We start from the raw sequence: 15,288 nt of genomic DNA, 5'->3' as shown, positions 1-15,288 counted from the left end.
CGTAATTGTAGAGAGAATCTCCTTGGTAGTTGTGGTTTTTCATTGTTGCACAGTAAAACAGTTGTGGCATGCATGTAGATTTGCACCAAGTATTTCGCAGCTGCAATTAACTAGATATTATTTTCAGTTCTATGTTAATATGTTCTCTTATTTTTGCTCTTAAAATTGTGCTTTTCTGTGTTGCCGTGTGAAATATTGTGACAATAATGGCGTGTGAAAAACGTAATACTAGGCTCCAAATTAAACTGAGAAATGACAGTGAAGAAAGCAGTGTATTAACGCCACAGAGTAATGAATTAACTAATGTTCAAAGTAGTAATTTGGTAATTGTACATAGGGAAATGGAGCGGGCTGCAAACAATGGCGTGGACAGTGAAACAATTAGTGAAGAGGGAAGCATTATTGATCGATCGGTCGGCAACAGCTCGCCTCAGGAATCCGAAATGACAGGACACAATCTTGCAAATACTGTAGATTCAGGTTTTGCGTCCTCACCCTTTTCTCAAATAAGTCAAGACACCTTTTCTGCTATTCAAACTGCGAATATTGCCGGTTCAAATGTGTTGCCGAATAGCACTGAGGAACATGTTTCAGACACCAGTGCACTGTTATTCAGATGAAACGTCCTCTTTGAACAATTTATACAAGACTGTGCTTAACCTAACACACAATATTTTTAGCGCAACGCAATCTGACTTTCAAAAAATCCCTACGAAAGAATGGGCCCTGACTAACAGTAAACTATACCTTTCACAAATCACTTACCTCACAAAAATCTTCGCTACTCAAGCTACTGCAATACAGCGAGCGCCACTACTGCCAGCTAAATAAAAGATTCAAACTACTGAAGGCACTAACCACTGATAGGGATAGTTAGCAAATGAAAGATATTAATAGAGAACAAACAATGTATTTACCTTCATATCATCATATATAAATATAGCAGTTCATGACAAATTTCAAAACTCCGCCATCTCTCTCCCCACATCCACCACTGCTGGCGGCTCACCTCCAACTGCGCAACGCTACGCGCTGTTCACATCCAGCTGCCGCTGCCCAACACTACAATGGCGAGTATTACAACAATGCAAAGCAGCCACAGACTGCACACAGCACAGCCAGTGATTTTCATACAGAGGTGGCGTTACCAATAAAAAAACCTAAACAGCCTACTTACAGAACTTATGAATCTGTTGGTGGGCGTCGGTTTCGTATAGACTTTATGTCACAGCTTGCCACTCGATGATCTATATACCTCGACGTTCAATACCATAGCAGCAAGTGTTGGTGCAGTGGCGCTGATTTTAGCGCTGTCTGTTATGCTGCTTCCTTGAATGTGTCATTTTCTACAGGTAAAAGGAACAAGCCCACCGCTGTTTATTCTGTCTGCTCATAAAATTTTCCATTCAAAATAAATAAGTTGAAGAAAAGCACATGAACATTATGTACGTCTGGGACAGAACGGCAAGTAAACTGTAGTTGAACACTACCAGCAATGTGGCTGTCCTATATTTTTTCTAGGACTAGCGTGCTTGCTCGGAGGCCACAGATACGGAAGCGTAAAATAAGAGAGGCTCAAACGCCCTAACAGCACAAACTGGGAGGATGGCTGTAAGTTACCTTCGACTAGCTGCCAGCGATTCAAGCCCGACGAACGGTGTGTATTCGCCAGCAGGTAGCACCACCTATCTCAGCTTTAGCAACATAAACAGCGGCCACGAGAGAACTGCCACGTGGCCTTATTGCTTCGCTGCAGGAAAACACTACCGCATGAATACTAGCTGCCGATCTGGTATTGCCTACCAGACACCGAAAAGAGTTGCCTACCAGCCACTGGTAGTGGCACAGGCGAATTGCCTGCCGACATGCTATCTCCAGCTTTTAAAGGGAAGATATTCATCAGTATCCAGCGGTACCGCTATGAAGAGGATTGCAGAAAATAAGAAAATTTAGCTTCCTTAGTGTTTTAAAGTGACGCGCCCGAACAACCAGAATTATTTTAGTTCGAATTTTTAATTTATTATATCCAAGTAAAATATCATTCAACGTTGCCTTGTAAAGTTAGAACATTGTTCCTCATGAAAATTTTACAGTACATTATGTATTTTATGTGAGTTACATGTTTAATAGATTGTTTCTCATCCTCAATTTGTGCCGCCCTGCTGCCTGAGGGCAGAGGGAGACAAGTCTCTAGATGAAGGCAACTATCAGAGCTCACTGGCTTCCTCAGGACCTTGGACTGTGCCCTAATGAGAAATCTACCAAAGCTATAGCTTCCAATTGGGCGCTGATGACCACTCTGTTTAGCCCCCGAAAACCTCAAACCACACACACACTATAGCTTCCAAGGTTTTGCAAAGACATGTGAGGCACATCTCTGCATTCTTAATTGGCTTGTACGTTCTATTACTGATGAACAGCGTTGTTTCAGTGCGATGCCCTTTAAGTGACTTAGTGTCGTTAGTAGTCACATCATCAAGTGATCCTGTCGTCAATCAGTCTGCGTGGGCTTCATACACCTTAGAGTATGGATAATATTAGCAAGCCAACAGCGAATGAACGAAGCCAATCAGCGGGTGAAACTCATCAGTAGATGAAAATAGACTATTCTGACAAAATTGACCGCAGAGAAGAGAACAACACTACTAGTTGTTAGTGTAGGTATGCCATCCTTCGTCCTCCACTCTCAAACTCCAGAGTAATTCATTTTTGTCCCACTGGTCGCAAATAATCTGAATTTACCGCAGCAACTGAGGCTGGAACTGGCTATTCATGTTTTATGCTGTTCCACAGTTTCCCAATAATTATCTCCTGTTTTTGTGTTAACTTTCCCATTGGCACCAATAAATCGCCATAGCTGGCTTTCACAAGTTCCCATGCATTATCTGTCTTCATCTCACACAAACCTGCGCTGCGTACGCGCCAGTTCCCTGACGTAGTTGTAGAAGGGAGCTGCACAATTGCAATTTAGCAGAGGCTTATGAAATTTTCGACGTCAGCCTCCTACACTGTTATGACAGCGTTTGAGGCAGCAGGTGTCCCAATGTTTCTACGCACAAATAAATTAATTGATGTGTCTGTCTTCTTTTTTATGGAGTCGGCCAGTCGTCAGTTACGGCAGCTGATCTGTTGAATGCTCAATCTGTGGCCAGTCCAGTTACTGCTTCCACTGAAGTTGACCCCTCACCCTTGGTCGAGTCGGAGTTCGCCTGCAGGTTTGATAGGCGGCGAAAGACTCCCAAGGGAGCTGCACATAAGGCCTCCCCAGTTAGTACAAAGAGATTCCAAGGGCTGTCTGTGTCTGACTATCCATCAGCCACATGCAGTCGTTTCAGAGGAAACTGCATTCTGCAGGATCCAAGCAGTCACAGTGGATGGGATTATTGGCAGTTGGGAGCTCCAATGTAAGGAGCATTATGGGGCCCCTTAGGCATATGGCTGCCAATATACATTCCGTGTGTATACCAGGTGGGTCATTCCAGATGTGGAATGAGTCCCTCTGGATGCCATGAAAATCACAGGTGCAATAAACTGCAGCTGGTGGCTCGAGTCGATATCAAAGGTGTGTGTCGCTTTGGATCGAAAGAGATTCTGTTTCCTAGTGGCTGAAATAGCGCTGCCAGATGAAAGCACAGGTCACCATTTGCTGCATAGTCGACAGGCTCGATGGCCGACCTATGGTACAGAACCGAGTGGTGGGTCTGAATCAGATGCTTAGACGGTTTTGCGACTGTGTAGGCTGAAGATTCCGTGACGTGCCATAGAGTGGTGGGGTATCGGGTTCCACTGTGTGGCATGGTCTGGACAGTTTTTCCGGGGAAACATAAAAAGTACTTTAGTCCCAAAGGGTACAGGTCTAACGCAGGAAAAACGTAGATCCAGAAACCATTTCTATAACAATTGTATATTCTCGTAGAGGTGATGGGAAAGTACCAGATCTCTAAGAGCTAATGGAAACGACTGATGCTCAATTCGTTAAAGACACAGAAAGCTGGCTAAAACCAGAGACAATATAGCCGAAATTTTTGCGAAGAACCTATTGATGTTCTAGAAGGATAGGCAAAACACAGTTGGCGGTGGCGTGTTTGTTGCTGTGAGAAGTAGCGAAAATTAGTTACTTATGGCAAAGGTCATTCATGGCAATCGGAATAAAATAATAACTGGATCTTTTTACCGACCTCTCAACTCAGATGATACAATTTCTGGAAGATTCAAAGAAAATTGGAACTGAATTTCAAACATGTATACGACTCTTGAAATTATAGTTGGCGGTAACTTTCATTTCCCCTCGATGTGTTGGCGAAAATGTGTTTAAATTCGGAGGTATGTATAAAACATGATACGAAATTGTGCTAAATGCATTCTCTGAAAATCATTTCGAGCTCATGAAGGCACGAGAATAGTGAAAGGTTGTGAAAAAAAACTTCACCTCTTACCAACAAGTAATCCTCAACTAATAACGAGCATCAAAACGGATACAGAGGTCAGTGAACACATTGTTGTCGTAGTGAGACTGAATGTTGTAATCCCCAAATTCTCCAAAAATAAACCAAAAAATACCGGTTTGAAAAAGGAGATACAAGTTCAACTTACGCCTTCCTGAGATATAACCTATACTCCTTCCAAATTAACAATGCAGCGGTAAGTGTAGACTAGATTTGGCTTGAATTCAGAGAAATAATATCGGCAACAATTCAGAGATTTATTACGAATAAATTAACCAACGACTGAGCTGAACCCAAGTGGTACACAAACTGCCCAGAACACTGTTGCAGAAACAACGAAAAAAGCATGCCAAATTTAAACGAATGCAAAATCTCCAAGGGTGGCGATCTTTTACAGAAGTTTGAAATTTTATCGCGGACTTCACTGTGAAATGCTTACAATAGTGTTCACAACGAGTCTTTGTCTCGAAACCTGGTAAAAAATGGAGAGAGAGTCTGATCATGTGTAAGGTATGCTAGCGGCAAGACACAATGAACGCCTTCTCTGCGCAATTGCAATGGAATAACCATCGACGACAATGCTGCCAAACCGGACTACTTAACACGGTCATCCGAAATTCCTTCACCAAAGAAGACGAGGCTAATATTTTGGAATTCGAATCAGGAACAGCTGCCAACATGAGCAACTTAGAGGTAGATATCCTCGGAATGGTGAAGATACTTTTTCGGTCCAGACCGTATACCAAGTAGGTTCTTTTCAGAGTATGATGACACAACAGCTGCATACGTAATCATATAGAAACGCTCGCTCGACACAAGATCCCTATTCAAAGACTGGAAAGTAGCACAGGTCACACCAATATTCACGAAATGTAGTAGGAGTAATCCACTAAATTAAAGGCCCATATCATTGACGATACGCAGCACGATTCTGGAACGTATATTGAATCATAACATTATCAATTAGAAAGAGAACGGTCTATTCACACACAGTTAAAACGGAAACTAGCTCTCCACCCACACGAAGTTTCGAGTGCTATTGAGAAAGGATTTCAGACTGACACCATATTTCTAGATATCGAGAAGGCTTTTGACACTGTACCACACAAGGGGCTAGTATGGAAAATGCATGCTTATGGAATTTAGTCTCAGTTATGTGACTGGATTCGTGATTTGCTGTCAGAGATATGACAGTTCGCAGTAATTGACGGAAAGTCATCGAGTAAAACAGCAGTGATTTATGTCGTTCCTCATGGTAGTTTTACAGGCCCTCTGCTTTTACTTATCCATATAAACGATTTAGGAAATTATCTGAGCAGCCATCTTAGATTGTTTGCAGATGATGCTGCGTCCTTTATCGTCTAGTAGAGTCATCAGAAGATCAAAATAAATTAAAAACTATTTGTAAAAGATCGTGTGTATGGTGCGAAAATTGGAAATTGACCCTAAATACTGAAAAGTGTGACTCATCCATATGAGTGCTGACAGGAGTCCGTTAAACTACGGTTACATGATAAATAAGTCAAATTTGAAGGCCGTGAATTCAACTAAATACCTAGCAATTACAATTACGAACAACTTGAATTGGAAAGAACCCATAGACAATGTTGTGGAGAAGACAAACCAAAGACTGAATTTTTATTGGCAGTAGACTTAGAAAATGTGACACATCTGCTGAAGGGACTGCCTATACTACGTATATCCGTCCTTTTTTTTTTGTTACTGCTGCACTGTCTGGGATCCTTACCAGACAAGACTGACGGAGTACATCAAGAATGTTAAAAGAAGATCATTACGTTTTGTACTATCGCGAAGTAGGTAGTGAGTGTGACTGACATGATATAGTATTTGGCGTGGACGTCCTTAAAACAAAGGCATTTTTCGTTGAGGCGGAATCTTCTTACGAAATTTCAGTCACCACTTTTCCTCTCCAAATGCGAATATAAAACGCTCGTCATTACAATGTAATGGAAATCAGAGCTTGCGTGGAAAGATGTAGTTATTCGTTTTCTCCGCGTGCTGTTCGAGATTGGAATAATAGAGAATTAATGTAAGTTGGTTCGATTCACTCTTTGCCAGGCACTTAAGCGCGATTTGCAGAATATCCATGTAGATGTAGATCTTCCTTTTTCCGTATATTGTATTTACGTAAAAGGTACGATGTCGTATGTCTCAAGTGAAAACCCAGCAGAGTAAGGTGCCTGTAATTTCCATCTTAAATTAATTTTGACCATTTAAAGACAACAGTTACTTTTCACGTGGACGAACGAACAGCAGTTCTGGTAACTTCATTAAAAATCGATGTACGGAAACCAATATTTTTTTAATAAGTCTATGCTGTTTTCCCTGTCAGAATAGCAGGTCTTTAGTTAGACAAATTCAGTGAACTGTTGTAGGTCTAACAAGAGATAACAGAATGACAATACTGTGAATACTGTTTGTACTGTTATTACAGCTGTTGAATCGCCTGCCAGCAGGTAGTTTTGTGTGTTGTGGAGGCCCGATAAAATGAAGAAGAAAAAAAAACAATAATTTTTTGGTTGCATATATTCTATCGAAGGTCAGAATGAGACGCCTCAGCACAGGAAATACAATTTTATATCGAAGAACGCGAATAGGCTGGCTGTTAACTTCAGTGAAAGGGTCACATGTGTCATTCACTCCCCAGAGGACGGCAGATGGAGAAGATGTTTCTGGCTAGCCTTGGGCTAGTTAAAAGTGTGAATGCGAACCCTGAACACGCTACGTAAATGAATAAGATACCAAATGCCGAGCCTAGTATGATTAAGAACATTCAACGACAAAGACACATATCTGAGCAAAAGACCCTGTAATGGTTTGTCATGAAACAATATTGTGTTAATGTTTATATATCACTGACAATGAAAACAACTGACGTTAGTAATAGTAAACTACCGTCTCCGAACGTTGCACGAACTATAGATAAGGTTAACCGATATAGGCAGTCGTTGCTCAAACATGGTCCCTACAGTTCCTTCACGTTGGATCGATCTTCATATAGCTGTGTTATTAGCTCTAGAATTGTTCATAAATTTTCAAATTGGTTGTTGTTGTTTGTTGTTGTGGTCTTCAGTCCTGAGACTGGTTTGATGCAGCTCTCCATGCTACCCTATCCTGTGCAAGCTTCTTCATCTCCCAGTACTTACTGCAACCCACATCCTTCTGAATCTGCTTAGTGTATTCATCTCTTGGTCTCCCCATACGATTTTCACCCTCCACGCTGCCCTCCAGTGCTAAATTTGTGATCCCTTGATGCCTCAGAACATGTCCTACTAACAGGTCCCTTCTTTTTGTCAAGTTGTGCCACATACTCTTCTTCTCCCCAATTATATTCAATATTTCATTAGTTATGTGATCTACCCATCTAATCTTCAGCATTTTTCTGAAGAACCAGATTTTGAAAGCTTCTATTCTCTTCTTGTCCAAACTATTTATGGTCCATGTTTCACTTCCATGCATGGCTACACTCCATACAAATACTTTCAGAAACGACTTCCTGACACTTAAATCTATACTCGATGTTAACAAATTTCTCTTCTTCAGAAACGCTTTCCTTGCCATTGCCAGTCTACATTTTATATCGTCTCTACTTCGACCATCATCAGTTATTTTGCTCCCCAAATAGCAAAACTCCTTTACTACTTTAAGTGTCTCATTTCCTAATCTAATTCCCTCAGCATCAACCGACTTACTTTGACCACATTCCATTATCCTTGTTTTGCTGTTGTTGATGTTCATCTTATATCCTCCTTTCAAGACACTGTCCATTCCGTTCAACTGCTCTTCCAAGTCCTGTCCTTTGCTGTCTCTGATAGAATTACAATGTCATCGGCGAACCTCAAAGTTTTTACTTCTTCTCCATGGATTTTAATACCTACTCCGAATTTTTCTTTTGTTTCCATTACTGCTTGCTCAATATACAGATTGAATAACATCGGGGAGCGGCTACAACGCTGTCTCACTCCCTTCCCAATTACTGCCTCCCTTTCATGCCCCTCGACTCTTATAACTGCCATCTGGTTTGTGTACAACTTGCAAATAGCCTTTCGCTCGCTGTATTTTACCCCTGCCACCTTTAGAATTTGAAAGAGAGTATTCCAGTCAACATTGTCAAAAGCTTTCTCTAAGTCTACAAATGCTAGAAACGTAGGTTTGCCTTTCCTTAATCTTTCTTCTAAGATAAGTCGTAAGGTCAGTATTGCCTCACGTGTTCCAACATTTCTACGAAATCCAAACAGATCTTCCCCGAGGCCGGCTTCCACCAGTTTTTCCATTCGTCTGCAAAGAATTCGCGTTAGTATTTTGCAGCTGTGACTTATTAAACTGATAGTTCGGTAATTTTCACATCTGTCAACACCTGCTTTCTTTGGGATTGGAATTATTATATTCTTCTTTAAGTCTGAGGGTATTTCGCCTGTTTCATTCATCTTACTCACAAGATGGTAGAGTTTTGTCAGGACTGGCTCTCCCAAGGCCATCAGTAGTTCTGATGGAATGTTGTCTACTCCCGGGGCCTTGTTTCGACTCAGGTCTTTCAGTGCTCTGTCAAACTCTTCAAGCAGTATCGTATCTCCCATTTCATCTTCATCTACATGCTCTTCCATTTCCATAATATTGTCCCCAAGTACATCGCCCTTGTATAGACCCTCTATATACTCCTTCCACCTTTCTGCTTTCCCTTCTTTGCTTAGAACTGGGTTTCCATCTGAGCTCTTGATATTCATACAAGTGGTTATCTTTTCTCCAGAGGTCTCTTTAATTTTGCTGTAGGCAGTATCTATCTTACCCCTAGTGAGATAGGCCTCTACATCCTTACATTTGTCCTCTAGCCATCCCTGCTTAGCCATTTTGCGCTTCCTGTCGTTCTCATTTTTGAGACGTCTGTATTCCTTTTTGCCTGCTTGATTTACTGCATTTCTATATTTTCTCCTTTCATCAATTAAATTCAATATTTCTTCTGTTACCCAAGGAGTTCTACTAGCCCTCGTCATTTTACTCACTTGATCCTCTGCTGCCTTCACTACTTCATCCCTCAGAGCTAGGTAATGGTTCAAATTCCAATTAATTAACAGTGATTATTGGTTTTTAACGAGAGTGTGCGAACTTTAGGGACACGAGCATTGTACACAGTGCCTAAATGTCACTGATTAATGTACACCATTAATTTGAAAACTTCCCGCTCCCAACGCCAAAAGCTCTTATTTGTCAATTTTTTCAGATTAATCTAGTCATCGACAGCAAAAAAGCGGGCACGTTTGGTAAATCGAATTGAACTGTTTCCGCAGAGACGCATTTAGGTTCTAGTTAAATGCACCTCTCCCCAATGCTTCTACGACGACGGTAGAGAGAAGAGACTTAATGAAGCAGGCGTTTGTAAGTTGATTATGCGTTCATGGATATCTAAAGCTTACAACGTATTGTGTACTCTATATCAGGACGAGTTGTTGCCGTCATCAAAGAGAACAGGGCTCCTATACAACACTAGATAAACGCTTGTAAGTCTTTTCTCCTTCGCGCTATTTCCTTCTGCCGATTTGCCGTTGATAAGTTGTTTAGTACATAGGATTCAAAATGTTCAACGCACATGAATCGGCGACATCTGCCAAGGAGTTGTGAGCGAGATTTATCCGTTACTGTAAGGGAACTTCAAAGTATTTACTAGCAGTTATTGTGAAATGTGTTCGTGATCCATCACGTTGGGGCTAGATTCAAGTAAGGCGTTATAATCTTTGCTGTTGTGGTACAAATCAACAAATCACTGTCGCAGAATACCGATATGTTTCCTTATTCATTAGCACGACCTTACAATTGAAACTGAACGGTTACGAACTGTGTAGCAAACACATAACGCCAATTTCCACGAGGCGGAATCGTGTCAAACGCCTCCAGTAAACGCTCATCTACATTTATACTCCGCAAGCCACCCAACGGTGTGTAGCGGAGGGCTCTTTACGTGCCACTGTCGTTACCTGCCTTTCCTCTTCCAGTCGCGTGTGGTTCGCGGGAAGAACGACTGCCGGAAAGCTTCCGTGCGCGCTCGAAACTCTCTAATTTTACATTCGTGATTTCCTCTGGTGGCATAAGTAGGAGGAAGCAGTATTTTCGATACATCACCCAGAAATGCACACTCTCGAAACCTGGACAGCAAGCTACACCGCGATGCAGAGCGCCTCTCCTGCAGAGTCTGCTACTTGAGTTTGCTAAACATCTCCGTAAGGCTGTTACGCTTACCAAATAACCCTGGGACGAAACGGGCCGCTCTTCTTTGGATCTTCTCTATCTCCTCTGTCAACCCGACCTGGTACGGATCCCGCACTGACGAGCAATACTCAAGTATAGGTCGAACGAGTGTTTTGTAAGCCACCTCCTTAGTTGTTGGACTACATTTTCTAAAGACCCTCCCAATGAATCTCAACCTGGTACCCGTCACATTTGGATTATCAAAGTGTTGATCACTCTGTTCATTCCCAAACTAGAGAGAGAATAGCTCACGGAGTAACTCTTTCAGCATGTTCTGCCGTAATCTCCACACTAAAACGATCAGTTATTTCTCCTGGTCGATTTCGTAATGATTTTTTCGGTCACAATTGCACTGAATTCTGCTCTTGTTCTTGCCTATAATTGATGGTCACACTTTACAAGTGCTTCTTCTGCCAATATAATAGAGCTATTTTCGGCGATACAGCCACATCAAATGTAATGTTTTATGACCGCAGTTGTGACATGTGATGCCTATTTCTAAATTAGAATCATGAATAAAGTTTAATGTCCCATCAAAGACGAAGTCGTTAACCACTGAACGCAATACCGGGTTCGGGAAATATGAGGAAAGGAGTCGATCGTATGCTTCTAACTGGAACAAGCCTGGAGTTTCCCTTGTACGATTAAGGGATGCCACAGATAACCTAAATCTGGGTGCCGCGGCGGGATCCGAATGGCTGTTGTGAAGAATACGAGCCCTGTGCCTTAGAGCGGCGGCACTTCGTCTGATACTAAATCAACCGGGCTGCCGATGTATGGTATCATTGTGATACCTCCAAGACTAACGAAGGTGAATATTTTTAAAACCGCTATTTCTCCAACGAAGGTTTTCTGCTATTTTGTGGACTGTTTCTCAAGTACAGAGTTTTCTCGTATGGAACATAATTTCAATTATATACCTCTGGAAGGCATAATGAGTTAGTTGTTTAATGTTAATGGTTGTTGCTAGATCAACATATTTCTATATTAGTTGAAGTTTCAATTAATTTTTTCCTGAACCGGACAAAATATCAGTCGCCCCAGTGCGCACACACAGATGAACCTTTAAGCCCTTTCTTATGACGCAGCGATGAAGTCCAGTGCTCAACGGCGTGCACATTGCCTACACGTGAATTTGAGGAAATAGCGATCAGTGAGACATGTATGTTTCATGCGGACATGTAAGTTGACAGGGGTGATGTAAGAACGTGACAGGGTTGAAAAAAGCGGCAATCGTGTTTGGTAGTACCAACAGCTACATGGTGTGTGAAGTTGGTGGACTTCTTGGTGTCGGCGACGGACTGTTTAACGTCCCTACAGCAATGGTGTAACACACGTTGCCGCAAAACGTGACGTCAGAATAATATCGGAGAAATATCCTGACTAAGAGAGACTGAAGAAGTGGTTCACTGCGTGGGAACCAAAATCGCTAACTATCTCGACAGGAATTGCAACAGGCAGTGAATGAGGATCGATTCCAACATATTATCGAGAGAACATTGCCACGAGAACTGCATGCAATAAACATGTGGAGTCGATCACGTCGCAAGAGGCCATTGAACACTGAGACACATAAAGCTACGCGTCTTCAAGTAACTAGAAACCATGGGACGTGGACAGGGCTGAATGGCGGAAAGCAGTATAGTCTGACTAATCACAATTTTTTCTTATATTCAAATGACGCACGTCATCGAGTGCAGCGAAGGCCAAATGAAGCATTTCATCCGGAATGTACGCAAGGTGCCCCACTGCAGGCTGTTAACGAAGATACCGGCATATGGAATAAGTTCACAGATATGTGAGCTGCTCGAAGACTTATAGAACCCAGTATGTGTTGGTGCTCGACGGCGAGTGTAATCAGAGACAAGGGTATCGTCAGGAGTGCCCCAGAGAAGTGTGATAGGACCGCTGTTGTTCTCTGTATAGATAATTATTTGGCGGACAGCGTGGGCATCAATCTGCGGTTGTTTGCTGATGTTGTCGTGGTGTACGGTGACGAAGTTGGGTAACTGAAGGAAGAAAGAAACGGCCTTAGACAAAATTTCCAGTTGGTTGTGAGTGGCAGGTATCCCTAAATGTGGAGAAAGTTAAGTTATTGTGGATTAGTAGGAAAATGGGACCTGTAATGTTGGGATACAGTATTACTAGCATCCTACTTGACACAGTCAATTTATTTAAATATACGAGAGTAATATGGCAAAGCAATGAGATGGAACCAGCATGTTAGAGCTGTGAAACTGAAGGCAAATGGTCGAATTCTTTTTATTGGGAAAATTTTGGGAAAGAGTGGTTCACCTGCATAGGAGACCGCATATAGGATGCTTGGGAGCTGAAACGAGTCTACTGCCGCTAACAAACATCGCGCCTAAGTACCACGAAAATAAGATAAGAGAAATTAGGGCTCGTACGGAGAAACATAGATAGTCGTTTTTTCCTCGCTCTATTTGGGATTTGGGAGTTGAACAGGAAAGGAAATGGCTAGTAGTGGTACAGAGTACCCTCTGCCGCGCACCGTAGGGTGGCTTGCGGAATATCTATGTAGATTTAAACGTAGATGAAGGACAGATGCAATCCGAAGGTGGGGCTGTGATGTTTTGGACGTTTATTTCTTATCAGCAACTGGGACCCCCTCACTGATTTGAAGTGTAACCTGAACCATCGTGTTTATTTTAGCATTCGGAATTATCAGGTATTGCCTTTCAGTCAACATTTGCATGACCCGTATTCTATTGATACCCCTATTTTACAAAACAACAGCAGGATACGTGAGTCGCTTTTTGAGCACTCCATCATTCTATAACAACTGAACTGGTGTGCGAAATCACCTCACTCGCACCCCATTGAAAATATGTGGAACATGTTGGAACAGAGGGTAAAAGGCCGACGTTAGCTTCCTTGGAATTTTGCAGAATTGCGTGATCAAGCCCTCAGCAAGTGGTTTAAACTAGATGTGGAGTCAGTTTCTAACTGAATCCAGGCGGTTACCGAGCACAGGGGTGAAATTACACGGTTATAAATGATGTTTGCAATAATTTGTTCTGGGATGACTAATTTTGTCCGATGAGCTTAATCTACAAAGATTCTTTCGTTTTAGATATGTCTGCTGCACTGCCGCATCCAGTGCAGACAGTTCAGTGCCTGTTGAGCTAGTAGATGACGTTTTCAGATAATTGACATACATTATGCATCTGAGAAGACTTCTTGCGAGCGCAGAGGCAGTGGTGTGGGGAAACAGTTCTCCCCTCGCTGCTTTGCCCTCCCCCTCCCCCCCCCCCCCTACCAATGAGCTATTTTATCAGCCGTCTAAAAAATATTGTTTTGCCAGTCGACTCGATTGTCAGGGTCGTTGTGTACTGTTGATCGCCAGTTGCGATCTGGGACTTTCATTCATTATTTAATTTACCGTTACTACACAGCCAAAATGGAAAATTCAAGCGATACGTGAATGCACACATTAATGCCGTATTAAAAGTAAGAAACAGATGAGAAAGTCCTACCACTGGCGATGTTTTAACTGGATAAAACGAAACGTGTGCCATAAATGTAACATGCATTTTAGAAGTTGTACACAGAACCAATACTAATAAATTAATGATGCAGCGCCGGCCGGTGTGGCCGAGCGGTTCTAGGCGCTACAGTCTGGAACCGCGCGGCCGCTACGGTCGCAGGTTCGAATCCTGCCTCGGGCATGGAGGATGTGTGTGATGTCCTTAGGTTAGTTAGGTTTAAGTAGTTCTAAGTTCTAGGGAACTGATGACCTCAGCAGTTAAGTCCCATAGTGCTCAGAACCATTTGAACCATTTTTTAATGAAGCAGCAGTTATTGATGCTGTATACACAAATGGAGGATCTGACCGATATTATTTCGAATGTACCACTTTACTGAAGATGTGAGAGGATTTACTGTATTTAAGTGGCTCGAATCTCTTCAAGTCATACACAGTTGCAATTTTCGGGCAGTTCCATCCGTGAAAATGTTTTTAGAACAGTGATGTTTTCCCACTTACAGCTAAGCTCTAACTGCACTTATCGCTCTCAGCTGCGGACATTATGTGTACACACTGGATTCTCATGCAGAGTGACACACCGGAAAAAGGTAAGTTTTCAATTGGCCACCCTGCCAAGACACGGATGTGCTCGTGCCATCCACCGCATCTGATCGAATCCTCACGGTACGCCATTCTATTAAGAATGGAAAATTGGCAAATGCAGATTCATATTTGGGCAACGGAGGAGTTCTGTCATGAGCAGAGCATTGCGGCTGTCCAATATGCAATACGCCACGAGATCTCCATTTCCGTATTCCAGACTTATGACTAGCGGAAATCACAATCTTCCGGCCACGACTGTGAATTCTTTGACTATTCTGGGACATGGTTCAGATTTAACTAAAACAAATGAAATATTAGTTCACTTTATTACAGTAATGAACAAAAAGATTTACTTTACTTCGCCACGCTTCATTGCCACACGGGCACTGGATAATTTACGACTGTCATGGACTAGCAAATCGTCACAGTTCAAGTTCGTCTGAAACTGTAACTACTCGGTCTGGCCCTAAACGATGATGTTCAATGCTGTAG

The sequence above is a fragment of the Schistocerca americana genome, chromosome 6 (assembly GCF_021461395.2).
Source record: "Schistocerca americana isolate TAMUIC-IGC-003095 chromosome 6, iqSchAmer2.1, whole genome shotgun sequence".
NCBI lineage: Eukaryota > Metazoa > Arthropoda > Insecta > Orthoptera > Acrididae > Schistocerca > Schistocerca americana.
Note: the sequence above shows the minus strand (reverse complement) of the source record.